The following is a 12,628-nucleotide window of genomic DNA, read 5'->3' as shown; positions in this document are numbered from 1 at the left end:
CAGGTAGTTCTTTGCTTTTTATTGAAGTATAATAATATACCTATAAAAACGTGCACAGTCATAGAGGAGCAGCTTGATGAATTTCACGAACTGAACACACCCTTGCAATCAGCCCCTGGATCAAGAACTGAACATTAGAATCCCCTTCGTGCTTCCTTGCAGTCCTCCTCCTCCCTCCCCGCCAAGGAAAGCCCCTATCTTGACTTTTAACACTGTCAATTTGTTTTGCTTATTTTTGAACCTTATGTAAATGAATTCACACAGTACGTGCGGTTCTGTGTCAGGCTTCTTTTACTCGACATCCAGTCTCATTGTTGCATAAAGTCGTAGATTGTTTACTCTCTTTGCGGTAAAATATTCCATTGTGTGAAAATACCACAATTTATTTTTCCATTCTGCTGTGGATGGACATTTGGATGGTTTCCAATGTGGGCTATTATGACTAGAACATGCATAGAGCTTAAAGAGTCAATCAGGTTGACAAAGCTTGCAAGATGAGTACATTTTTTAATTGATAAAATCCTATCTAATTTTTGAAGTATGACGCTTAAAACAAAACAAAAACCTCCTAAATTGTAAATACGTCATTGTGCTAGATGTTGTACTGATAGAAAACAATAGAAGCTGTCCCTCACCTCCAGAGATTATAATCTAGAACAGACAAGAGTGTTGGCCTGAGAAAATACGCAGACGATAGAGAAGTGGTAAGTGAGCACGGGACGATGACAGGACGATGACATAGGGTAACTTATTGAAATGTTCCCGATTTGCATTTCTAGATTTTTATTTGGAACGAGTAACATAACCCGTGCTACCAGTACCTCAAGAGCGTTTTATTTGCCCTTGACCTGGTTTACACAGGGAACCCGACACTGCTGAGCCTCATGAGAACAGAGGACCGAGCCTGGAAAGTCCCTATAGGCTGGGCTCTCCCTCTCTCTCCCATCTCTCAGGAGCCAACCGGTCTCTCATTTCTGCTTTGCTGAAATGTCTGCTTCACAATACCTACTCAAAGTTGCTTTGCCGTGTGTACTCGTAGTTTCTGCTGCTCTATAACATCGTGCAGTTGGCTGTGGTTGTCCCCAGGCTGAACCAGCCTACACTCCACTTTCTCACCTCTTTACGCCACTCCACCAGCTAATTGGAACCAAGTCTTTTTCTCCGTTTTCAAATTTCCAAACACCCAAGGGCGGAATCTGGTTGGCCCAGCTCATCCTGTGTTCATTTGGTGAACTGGATTGGTTGCCTGTGGATCAGGGGATGCGATCAGCTATGATTTGGGTGGTGGGTCCGGATGACCTGCCTGCACAGGGCTGTGGGTGAAGATTCCTCCAGAAGGGAGAGTGGGTCACCAGACACCCCAGATATCTCATGCAACTCCATGTTTTTGAGTTTCTCAGAAACACTTGGGAAATAAGCTGTGTTCTGCGCTGTGGTCTTTCTGTTGGATTTTTCCCTGAAGAAAAGATTCCCTTTGCAGGGTGCGCAGGAATGTCAAGTAGCAGGCAGTGGTACGTAAACACAGAACCACACACACACACACAAAATCTGACACCTTGAAACTTGCCTCCACACCTTAACTCCTGTAGCTTTGCAATGTCTGAATAACTTTAACAGCATGCAGACAAAAGCTGCAATGGCCACCTGTTGGCATGGTTTAGAAGAGATACCTGTATCAGGTGGGGTGGGATTAAGTAAACTTTAGGGTCCCATCCAACCTGGACGTTCTGTAAGCGCAAGAGTGATGCTGGCACCATCCAGATCTGTCTCTGGAGCAGAAAGTCCTTTTGGGACACTTTACTCTCTGTCTGGAGACAGCTTCATTATCATTCATCATTTAAAGTTCAACAATTCACTTACTCATTTTACATTTTTACCTAAAGATGACATTTGCCTTCAGGCCACCCAGGAACAAAAGCCCTGTCCAAGCACACGGGAGTAGTAGGCTTGGAAGAGTCTTCACTGAGCCTTGTGTAGACTGGGGCCAGGGGGATGATTTCAGGTACCCATCCCCCCTGGAGACCCAGCTCTAAAATAACGATACTGTCCAGAGAGCAGCAAGCCTGTTCCTGACTCTGACTGAACTGTGTGGGTCCTTTTTCATGGAGAAGATGTTCTGGGATTTAGAACACTGGTTCTTAACAGAAGATGCCTGTATTTTAAAGCATTGTTTTCCCAAATCTGTGCCCCCTTCTGCTGATATTGGCTCTGATGACCACTTTGCTTTTTAAAAAATTATACACGTACATGCATATGAATGTATATTCATACATACATACACAAGTATGTATGTATATAACTAAATAGGGTGGCAAATACACACACACACATATGCATACGTATACAGTAGTCCCCCCTTATCCGAGGTTTCACTTTCCGAGGTTTCAGTTACCCAATGTCAACCACGGATGGTAAATGTTAAATGGAAAATTCTAGAAATAAACAATTCATAACTTTTAAATTGCATGCCGTTCTGAGTAGTGCAATGAAATCTTGCGCTGACTGGCTCCATCACACCCGGGATGTGAATCATCTCTTTGTCCAGCGGATCCATGCTGTATCTGCTACCCCGACCGTCAGCCACTTAGTAGCCATCTCGGTTGTCAGATCAACCGTCCTGGTATCGCACTGCTTGTGTACAAGTCACACTTATTTTACTTAATAATGGCCCCAAAGGGCAAGAGTAGTGATGCTGTGAATTCGGATATGCCAAAGAGAAGCTGTAAAGTGCACCTCTTAAGTGAAAAGGTGAAAGTTCTCCACCTAATAAGGAAAGAAAAAAAATCGTGTGCCGAAGTTGCTAAGATCTATGGTAAGAACAAATCTTCCCTCCATGAAATTGTGAAGAAGGAAAAAGAAATTAATGTTAATTAATTAACATTATATTAATAGGGGGGACTGCTGTACACATATACATATATATTAATTTATGTGTATAAATATGCTTATTGTATATGTATAATTTTATTATATAATAAATAAGAATTATATTGATATATAATTTATTATATTAATATATAATGTATTGATATATAATTTATTAATATGACATTATTTTAATATAAAATATTGTAAAAAAGAAAAGTGGTCCTCTGAGCCAATATGATTTGCTCTTCCATTTAATTCCTAGAATGTTGGAACTGGAAGAGATCTCTTTGCTTTTATAAAGAGAAATTGAGGTGTAAAGAGTAAGGATGATTTGCCCAAGGTCACAGAACAAGCGAGAAGAGAAACAAGGACTAGACCTCAGGTCTCCAGCTTCCCAACCATTGATTCTCTACCCCTCGGGCTTCTTCTCCCCGTGCCATACTCCCCTCCACTATGTGGCGGGGGTGCTGAATTAACAGTCAGGCAGAAAGAACAACAGCTGTGCTCCCTCAGGACTGTGTGTGCAGGAGTCCACAGAATGGGCTGTGGACAGGGCTTTTCTCACCCTTGGGAGGAGCTGGCGACTCTGGGGTGATCGAATGTCAGGACTCTGGAGGGCCGGCCAGCTAGTGAGCCCCAGTTCCCACGATGAGCGTGCCCTGTTATTAAGGCAGGACAAGGTGTTTCTCTCCACTGTGGATCCTCAGTGCCTGTCTTTGTGCTTGGAACAAACCAGAGTTCCGAAAAGGTTTGCTAAATCAACTTTCTTGTTTAATTAGCTTTGAAATGCAAATAACTATGGGGTGGGTTTATATTTTGAGTTGTCACCTGTCACCTATGCTTTAGCACAAATGCATGAATGAATGCTTGGAGAGCAGGTTCTGTATCAGGGAGAGAGAGAGAGTGTGAAATCACTGGATTCTGGGAATAAGGGTAAAATTGAGAGTGAGAACAAGTACAGACCGAGAAGACAGTAACACCTAGGACAAATGTAGGGTATTTCACAATTGGCCCCAGGGCTGTCCTGGCCCCAAGGGCCATCGTGGCCATCAGAGAGGCCTCACCCTAGGCTAAGCCAGCTGCCTGGAGGTAATCCAGACCACACTCTGCCTGTTTCTGATTGCCCCTGAGTTAATAGATGTTTCCTCTCTTTCCTTTATTGGCTTTAATGTCATAATTAGTCACGTGAGATGAATTTCTCAGCCTGGTGTTCTTACCTATCAAACGGTCACTGCCGGGGGTATTGCTGCACATCTTATACTCCTTACATCCTGGTGTTGATCCGCTGGCCCATTGCTCCCTTCAGCTTATTCCTTAGCACTTACTTCTGTCCACCTTGTAGCATTACCATTTACTGAGTGTCTCCTTGTGCCAGGTGACACATGTTTTATTTCATCTCATTCACACGACAGCCTCGTGAAAACGTAGGTACTTGCTTCCACATTTTATAGGTGAGGAAATTGAGGTTAGGAAACCTCAGTTCAGTATGTGGCCACGTTGGAATTCAGACTCTCAGTTGTTTGACTTTAAAGTCCCTGCTCTTTCAACTACACACATCTTGTCTTGCCCCATGAGTTCTTAAATTCTACGCCCTCCATTAACACCACAAAATGATTGCTGGGGGGTCTGCAGCAAGCCAGTCTTACTCAAGTCTGTTATTCATTCTTCTTTCCAGCCTTGACACATCCTCACCTCCCTGTCCTATCACATTGCTAGCATCTGGCCAATCATGTCACATCTCTGCTCTTCTGCCAGTCATTAAAGTGCATGAATAATTTTTGACGTCTTTTCTTGGCATCTACCAACATCTATTTGAAAGTTTCACTAGTTTCAAGAGCTGAGCTGACATTTTAAAATGAAATGTGGGAAAAAGGATTTGATAATATTTTGATGTTATTGGGCAAGAGTTAGGTGGGGGTAGAGAAAGTCTTGATTTGGGACGTCTGTGTCTTCTTTCACTCATTCTTCACTCGTTCATTCAACTCACCAGATTTGGTAAGCATCCACTGAACCTGGATACCTAAAAAGGAGCTGAAGAGACCAATATCTTCAGAACACAGTGGCTTCTCTCCAGGGTCTGAGGCCCCCAGTTTCCAGCCTGACAATCCTGCGTATGATGGCTCACCCAGAAGCAACTTAGAAGGACTTTGGATGAAGGTGTGAAGGCCATTGTTCTCACTGCATCTTGCAATCACATTGGCCGTTAGTGTTAGATTAACCTTCTCCACTGAACATGCTCCCCCCTCTCACTTAGTACCTCTGCCCTTTCTCAGATCCATCAAGGGTGGTGACAAGCTTGGAGGTACTTCTGCTAAAATCAAGAGCAGACTTATAAAAAAAAAATAAAATAAAAAAAAAAAAAAAAAAAAAAAAAAAAAAAAGAGCAGACTTATAATTCAGATTGGGAGAGCAACACAACAATTTGACCCTAATGTCCAGGGTATAGAAGGCTCATTCCCTTTTTTTTTCCACTTTACTTATTTATTTTCAAGTCAAAGTGAATCCATTATGTGACCACATCATAATTCTTTTCTTTTCTTTCTTTCTTCCTTTTTTTTTTTTTTTTTTTTTTTTTTGTGAAGTCTTATCTTTAGGCAACATTTCTTGTCAGTCAATCTTGCCAAAATTCAAGAAGATTGAGGGAGAATAAAGGATGATTCAAAAAAGAGCCAGGAAAATGCAAAGTTGAAAAATGGAACAGTTTCTGGCAGGTTTATTTCACCTGGAGCAGAGTGATTTGAAGAAGGAGCTCATAGCTACCTTCATGCCTGTGGAGGGAAATGCCTGTGGCATTTACTGAATACGTTCAGTGGGTCAGGCATTTCTGTTCAGGTTTTTCCCTCTAATCCCCACAATATCAGTGAGATTGGTGCTATCTCTAGACTTTCACACATGAAGAAACTGAGGCTCAGAGAGGGCAGGTGATTGGCCTGAGGTGCTCAGCCTGCAGTCAGCAGAGTCAGCTTTGGACTCGATTGGGCTGGCTCCTGTGTCCATACCCTTCGCTCCACCACATGAGGGCTGTCCTCTGGTGGTGATAGTTTCATCTTGTTCCATCTTTCCTGAGCACCGAGAGGACAGAAGCAGAAAGGGTAAGTGTGGCACATGGGAGATTTTTTAGTTTAGATTGGAAATTCAGTTGAGGGGAGGGGGTCCAGGAAACTTAGTGATCAAGAGCTCTAGGGAGCAGATGGACCTGGGCTCAAATCTTGGCTTTGCCAATATTTTGCTCTGTGTGCTACTTATGTGACCTTAGGAGAGTTTTGAGCTCCATCCTTCTCCTCTAAAATAGGATTGTGAAGATTAAATGTTATGGCATAAATTGCAAGCAATGCTTAACACACACAAGTGGTCCCATATTGACAGGTGTTATTAGTACAAGGGTCTTTGAAGAGTTTGGACTCTGGGATGGATTGTCCCATCTTAGGCATATACTTTTGGGAAAATCTTGGAGCTCAATGCATTGGTATGCTCACCTGCTGAGTACACGCTGCTTCCTTAAAGAGCCCCTGCAGTTGAAAACCAGTGAGCATTTGAATTATTCTGCTGCAAAGGACCGTGACCCTTTCCTCTCTGGCTTTTAGATCTCAGAGCTGGAGCTATAAGAGATGGTCTGGGAGTCCAGGCTGTGCCTTCCTCCACCATCCCCTTCAGAAAGTGTAGCGTGGACCTGAAGATACAAGTATATCTCCTTGTGACTCCACTTAGTGAAAGGTGTGACGGGAGACCATAGGGCCGACAACGCTTCTCCATGCCATGCCATGGAGGCCTGGCTCCAGGTGGGCTTCATAAATGCTAACGTTAACGCACAGAGTCCAGGGTTGACCCAGACATGGGCAGAGAAGGGAACAGCCAGAATCCCCCATCTGCAGCTAGAGGTGCCCCTTCAGAGCTCAATCCCACAAAGCTACCCTCTTAGGGACCCCATGATACCTGGAGCTGAGAGACTGGTCAAAAAAAAAGGAAAAATGTTCAAATTTGAATGAAAACCAAGAACCCTCAGAAGGTGAGGGGTTTATCCCACCCTTTTTTTGAGGATCCCAGAATTTTAAAATATATGCAAATTCAAGGTTGTCACAATTTGGTATTTTTTAACCGTTTACTTTGGACAAAGTAAGCGTTTCAACAACACTCACGATTGCAATGATTGTATGTATCTCGTCACACGGGGGTTAAGTCACAACTCTGAATCTAAGCCTCTTGGACATATAATGCCCCATCTTACCATTGGCTCTGCCCATAATAAGAAATCATCTCGGCTCAGTGGTCTTGCCACAGGACTCCTGGCTTTTTAGGAGCCTCAACTATTATCTGAGAGGAGTTCTAAGATTTGAGGTGGAGTGATCAGGGTAGAGTTTTCCAGAATCCCAGCACAAAACTCTTATCACCTAGACTTGGATGGAATGAAAGAGGAAAAGCAAAATCTGAGCTCCCAGATCCCAAACAGAACCTCTGTTGCGCCTGTAGCGCCCCCCGTCCTTGCACTGGATCCCTCTTTATGGCCCCCAAGCACACACCTGAGTGACGGCCCCTGGCGCCTTACTCTGAGAGCAAGTGGAGCCCCCATGCAGCAAACTGCCCCCCACTGCTCCCAAAGCTCTCCGGACACCGGCCTAGCAGGTTGCGGGCTTTCGATGTGATTTGATTTTCCCGTTGGAGGTGAAGTGGTCTCTGAGGCCCCGTGGGAGGGGGCGGTGGTGGGGAGGTGGGCCGCCAGGCCGGACTGCGGGCTGTGTGAATGTGGCCGGCTCATTGTTCCTCAGCTTTATTCTTCAGGCCTCGATGGGGCTGATTTAGAAATCCTAATCAGGGAGCTCTCAGGGCTTCCCGGGTGTGACACAACTTGAGTGGCTCTGGGGGATTCTTTGTTCTCCGATGACAGCTGACTTGGTCTCCAGTGGGAACAGTTTGAGCATAACTCTACACTGCATACGCTGGCAGCTGCGGCCTTAACTCTTTGCTAGCCGCCCCCGAGGTCCCTTCACTTGCCTGCTCCTTCCTCAAAATGACAGCTCTTAAAATCACCTTCCTGCAGCTGGAAGAGGGGCGAGATGCTGAATGGGGGAGGGGTGCCTTATGTCCCACACCTGGGACACTCTTGGAAAATCAAGAGCGTCCCCGCCTTATGCAGTCCCACTTTGCTGGCAGTAAAGGCTGTCTGCTTTGAGTCTGACACAGAACATGGCCATTCACCTCTACACGGGTGCTTGCGCGGGCTTTTTCCCACCCTGGCAGAACTGACTGGAGGCAGAAGAACAGGGATCTTCAATACATACTCACATTCTAGGGGCTTCTTCTGCTCTGAAAACAGAGCCAAGCAGTTCAGGAAATCTGCTGAGAAGGAAAGCAAAATCAAGCAAAATCCTAAAAGAGCAGGGTTTGGGGCCAGGCAGCCCTGTGCTGGAGGGGCAGTGTCACCATTTGACCTCGGGCAAGTTGTTTCGTCTCTCTAGGCTCAGTATGTTCATCTGTAAAGATGGAGATGGTTGTAACAGTATCACAACCCCGTTGGGTTGTTGGGAGGATAAAATGAGACAGTGCATGTGAGTGCCTGTGGGAGGCGTAACTAAATGTCTGCTGCTGTTGCTGTGATACTGGGAACTTTCTCCGAAGAGAAGATGCTGCTGCTCCAGGAAACATTGAAGAGGTGAATGAATGCTGTGAATGTTTCTTACGTTAAACTACTGTTAATTTTCTCTTTGGGTACGAGCTAGGAAGGCAGCCAAAGGAAAACTGCTAGAAACTTATACTTGGTACCAAATCAGTTATTCATTCAACAAGCTTTGAGTGCCAGCAATGACTAGACACTGAGGATAACAGACATGACTAAGATACAGACCCGACCTCAAGGAGCTGAGTTGTAAGGGCGGAGGCATCGTTAGGTTGCAAATACAGAAACCCAACTCTAGCATATGTGAAAAGAGAATTTGAAGGGAAAAATACTGGAGTAGCTCATGGAATCCAAGGAAAAGTCTAACAGGGATGCACCTGAAAGGTTAGGGATATAGCTCAGCCTCAGGACCGACTAGGACAGAGATTCAAGTATGATGAGGCCCCTCTCTCTAGCTCGCCTTCCCACTTCTCTGAGTTTGCTGGCTCCATCATTCTATCTCACAGTAGGTTTGTGTAAAGCATAGTGGACACACATGGGTCAGAACCATTCCCGAGTTTAACATTGCACAGACTTTCTGGTGAGAAAACTCATCGACCCCACCATGGCCAAATGCCAATTCAGGACTGAGCAATTATGGCAATGGGGCAGGCTCATGTTCTAACATGACCACGTCTTCTGAACCCCCACCAATGAGGATGGGGGATTTGGCCAATTCTCGAAAGAGTTACTGGGGAGACAACCACACAGGAGACCACTACTTAAGCAAGGACCAGATAATTAAGGGAGTTTGGATTTTATCTCTAGGCCAAGAGAAACCACTGAAAAATTTTAAGCTGAGGAACAGAATGGTCGTGTTTATATTTTTCAACTATAACATTAAGAGCAAATGGATAGGAGGGGGGTGATCTTGGAGGTAGAGAGAACTATCAGAAGACTATTGCAACAGTCCAAGCATTAGATGATGAGGGCCTAAAGTAAGGTGATGAACAATGGGGATAGCCAGAAGGTGACAGAAATGAGAGATATTTAAGAGGTGGAATCAACAGAAGCAGTTAACTAGATGTTAGAAGAAAGAAGTGAAATGTCGAAGATGACTCTCAAGTTTCCATTTGGAAAAGAAGTTTGTAGACATGGATTATAGCGGTAGTCCTGGACCAGTTGTGTCTGATAAATTGGTGGGTCAGTGAAACTCCAAGGCATATTCACATCCATATCTAAGTTATATGTCCTTTTCTTTATATCCATCAATCAGTCAATCAATCAATCAAAGTATGATAGGATTGTTTGGGTCCTGGGAGAGAGATGAGGAGGCAAGGATAGGTAGCCAACAGAATGGTGACCATTCCCTGGCCTGGCCCCCATCACAAGCCTGATTCCCTATAGAAAAAGCAGCTGCAAGCAAAGCTCAAAGTCAGAAATGGAGTGTTTCTAGGTGACACTATGAGATCCAGAGTTGGGGAAAGGGGAATATTTCCTGTTGCTACAAGGCTCTAGAAGTGGCTATAGCCCAGTGAGGATGAAGGGACACCATACTGTTTGGAATCTCAAAGTTCTGTGCTCTTTGTATCCACTCAGCAGCCTTCTCCTGGAGGGCACCAGTGGCAGTAGCAGGAGGGAGGATTCAGCTGCAGAGTGCTGCAGAGTTGCCACAGGGACTGTCATGGGGGGCCATGCATTGCCTACCTCTCTACCCCATTCCAGCTTTATCCAGAGAAGCCTTGCTTTTTTCCATCTTATGTAAGACTTCAATTTGAAAAAAAGGGGGGTAGTTCTGTTGAAAGAGTATCATATTTTCTTAGGATGGGTAAGATGGAAAAGCATGGGGAAAACGGGAAATAAGGAGACCAACTTAGAAGCAGTGGACACTGGTTAAGTGAGAAGTTATGAGGACCTGAATTACAGCGTGGCAGTAGCAATGGAAAAGAGGAAGCAAGATGAAAAACAATGAGCAGATGGACTCTTAAGGGCTTGCTAGTTGCATGTGAGGGCCAAATGAGAAGTGAGGAACAATCACAATTTCCTAACTTGGAGCCTTGGCAAAGACAAACTGTGGTTTTATTAAGAGTTAGAGGAGTCAGCAAGAGGACCTAGTTTGGTTGGAATTCAGTGAATCTAAGGCATATACAAATCCTCATGTGATGAAGAAAAAAATAAGACATATTGTGTTAGTCAGATGCTGGGACATGTAAGGCCAAGACACAAGAGGTAGTCTTTTTGTGTGTGTGTGTGTGTGAGGAAAATTAGCCCTGAGCTAACATCTATTGCTAATTCTCCTCTTTTTACTGAGGAAGATTGGCCTTGGGCTAATATCCACGCCCATCTTCCTCTACTGTACACAAGATGCCGCCACAGCATGGCTAGACAAGGGGTGCGTTGGTCCCCGCCCAGGATCCAAACCTGTGAACCCCGGGCCGCCGAAGCAGAGCCTGCGAACTTAACTGCTACACCACCGGGCCAGCCCCGAGGTAGTCTTCTATCATGAGCTTTGTTGAGGTGTCTGAAACCATAAACATTACAGAGCCAGGGTAACTGATAAATACTATCGGAGAATATGTTTTGGACTAGCAATCACAGAATTAGAGACTAGTTCTTGCCCTTGGAAAGGATGTTTCAGACTAGATGGTATGGTAGGGATTAGCGTTCTTTCCAGTAAAAGCTCCACCTGTCATCTGTCCATCCATCCATCCATCCAGCCATCCAGCTATCCATCCAACTATCCATTATTTCTTGAGCATCTCCTATTTCCTTAACTGTGCACTTCTGAAGAGTCAAAGCACAAAGCTCAGCTTCATCCCTGGATTAGCAGAATACAGCCAATAAATCACTAAATCTCCAAAAAGAGTATTTGGCATTAACTTCTCGGCACTTTCCCTTGTGTAACTGGTCAGAGTTACTAAGGGGTCTTCTTGCAGACCAATGATGAGTTAACACGTTCTTTTCAGCTAAATGACAAATAGTTTAATTCCAATAGAATGCCTAAAAATCTTTCTCAGCAACTGGCATTGGGATTATCTACATTTTATGTTATTCATTTCAAATTTAAATTCCTTATCAGTTTCTGGAATGCTTGAGCACTCTCAACATCTGTTCTTCACAGTGGTCCACATTTTACACTCAGAGAATGCAAATTAATTTTAATGTTAGCTTTGCCTACATACAAAGATGGATCTGCTTTTCAGAGTACACCCAGTGCAGTGCAAAATGTTCACTGTCTTCTCTGACCTTCCCCTGCCCTTTGACAAGAACTCTCAAGAGTTGATTGAGCTCTGATACCTTGGACAGTATAAGCCTGGTGAGATAGTTTGGTGGATTTCCCAGCTTGCACCTCTCCAGAGAGAAGATTTCATCTGTTATCTCAGTCTCCAGATGTCCAAAACTTACTTTCTTGGTCACTAACAGTAAAATTGTCAAACAGGTGACAGTTTTGGTAAGTATATTGCTTAGGACTATTTATTATTTTTAAAACATTTTAAACAATTTATTAGGACTCTTTATTTTGAAAACAAAACAATTAAGTAAATAAAAAAACAGCCTATCTCAGACTGGCTTAAACAACAGAGGGGATTTATTGGCTTACTCTATTGAAAGAACAATGGATAAAGTAGAATTCAGGGTCGGTTTGAAACAACAGATCAGTTAGGTCATCAATGATCTGATTTTATTTTGACTCTTTGCAATATCTTCATTGGTGCCGCCTTGATCTTCAGGCCAATTTCTTTCAGGGTGGCAAAATGTCCAAAGCTCTAGGATTTTATCTTCAAACCATGCTGTCCAGGAGAAAGGTTGGCTTTGGTGGCTTTCTCTAACAAAGTTAAGAACTAACTCTCTCAGAAGTCCTAGCAAACTTTCCCTCAGGGCTCAGATGGGAAAATGCCGTGTTGATTGGCATAGACTTCATTTACCCGAACCAATCATTGTAGCAGGAGGACTGAAATCTAATCTCTAGTTGATCCAACCTTGCAGCTAGGTCTGGTCAATCTCCATTTAAATCCCATGACTGCTGCACAATGGGGGAAAGAAGAGTTGTGGGGATCCAGCTGTAACTTCTACTACAGTAAGCCTTTAAAATTTTTCAGTATTAAATCAATCAGGATATATATATTTTTTTTTTTGTGAGGGAGATCAGCCCTGAGCTAACATCCGTGC

This window comes from Ceratotherium simum, chromosome 16 (genome assembly GCF_057802395.1).
Source record: "Ceratotherium simum simum isolate JZ-2026a chromosome 16, ASM5780239v1, whole genome shotgun sequence".
NCBI classification, from domain to species: Eukaryota; Metazoa; Chordata; class Mammalia; order Perissodactyla; family Rhinocerotidae; genus Ceratotherium; species Ceratotherium simum.
Note: the sequence above shows the minus strand (reverse complement) of the source record.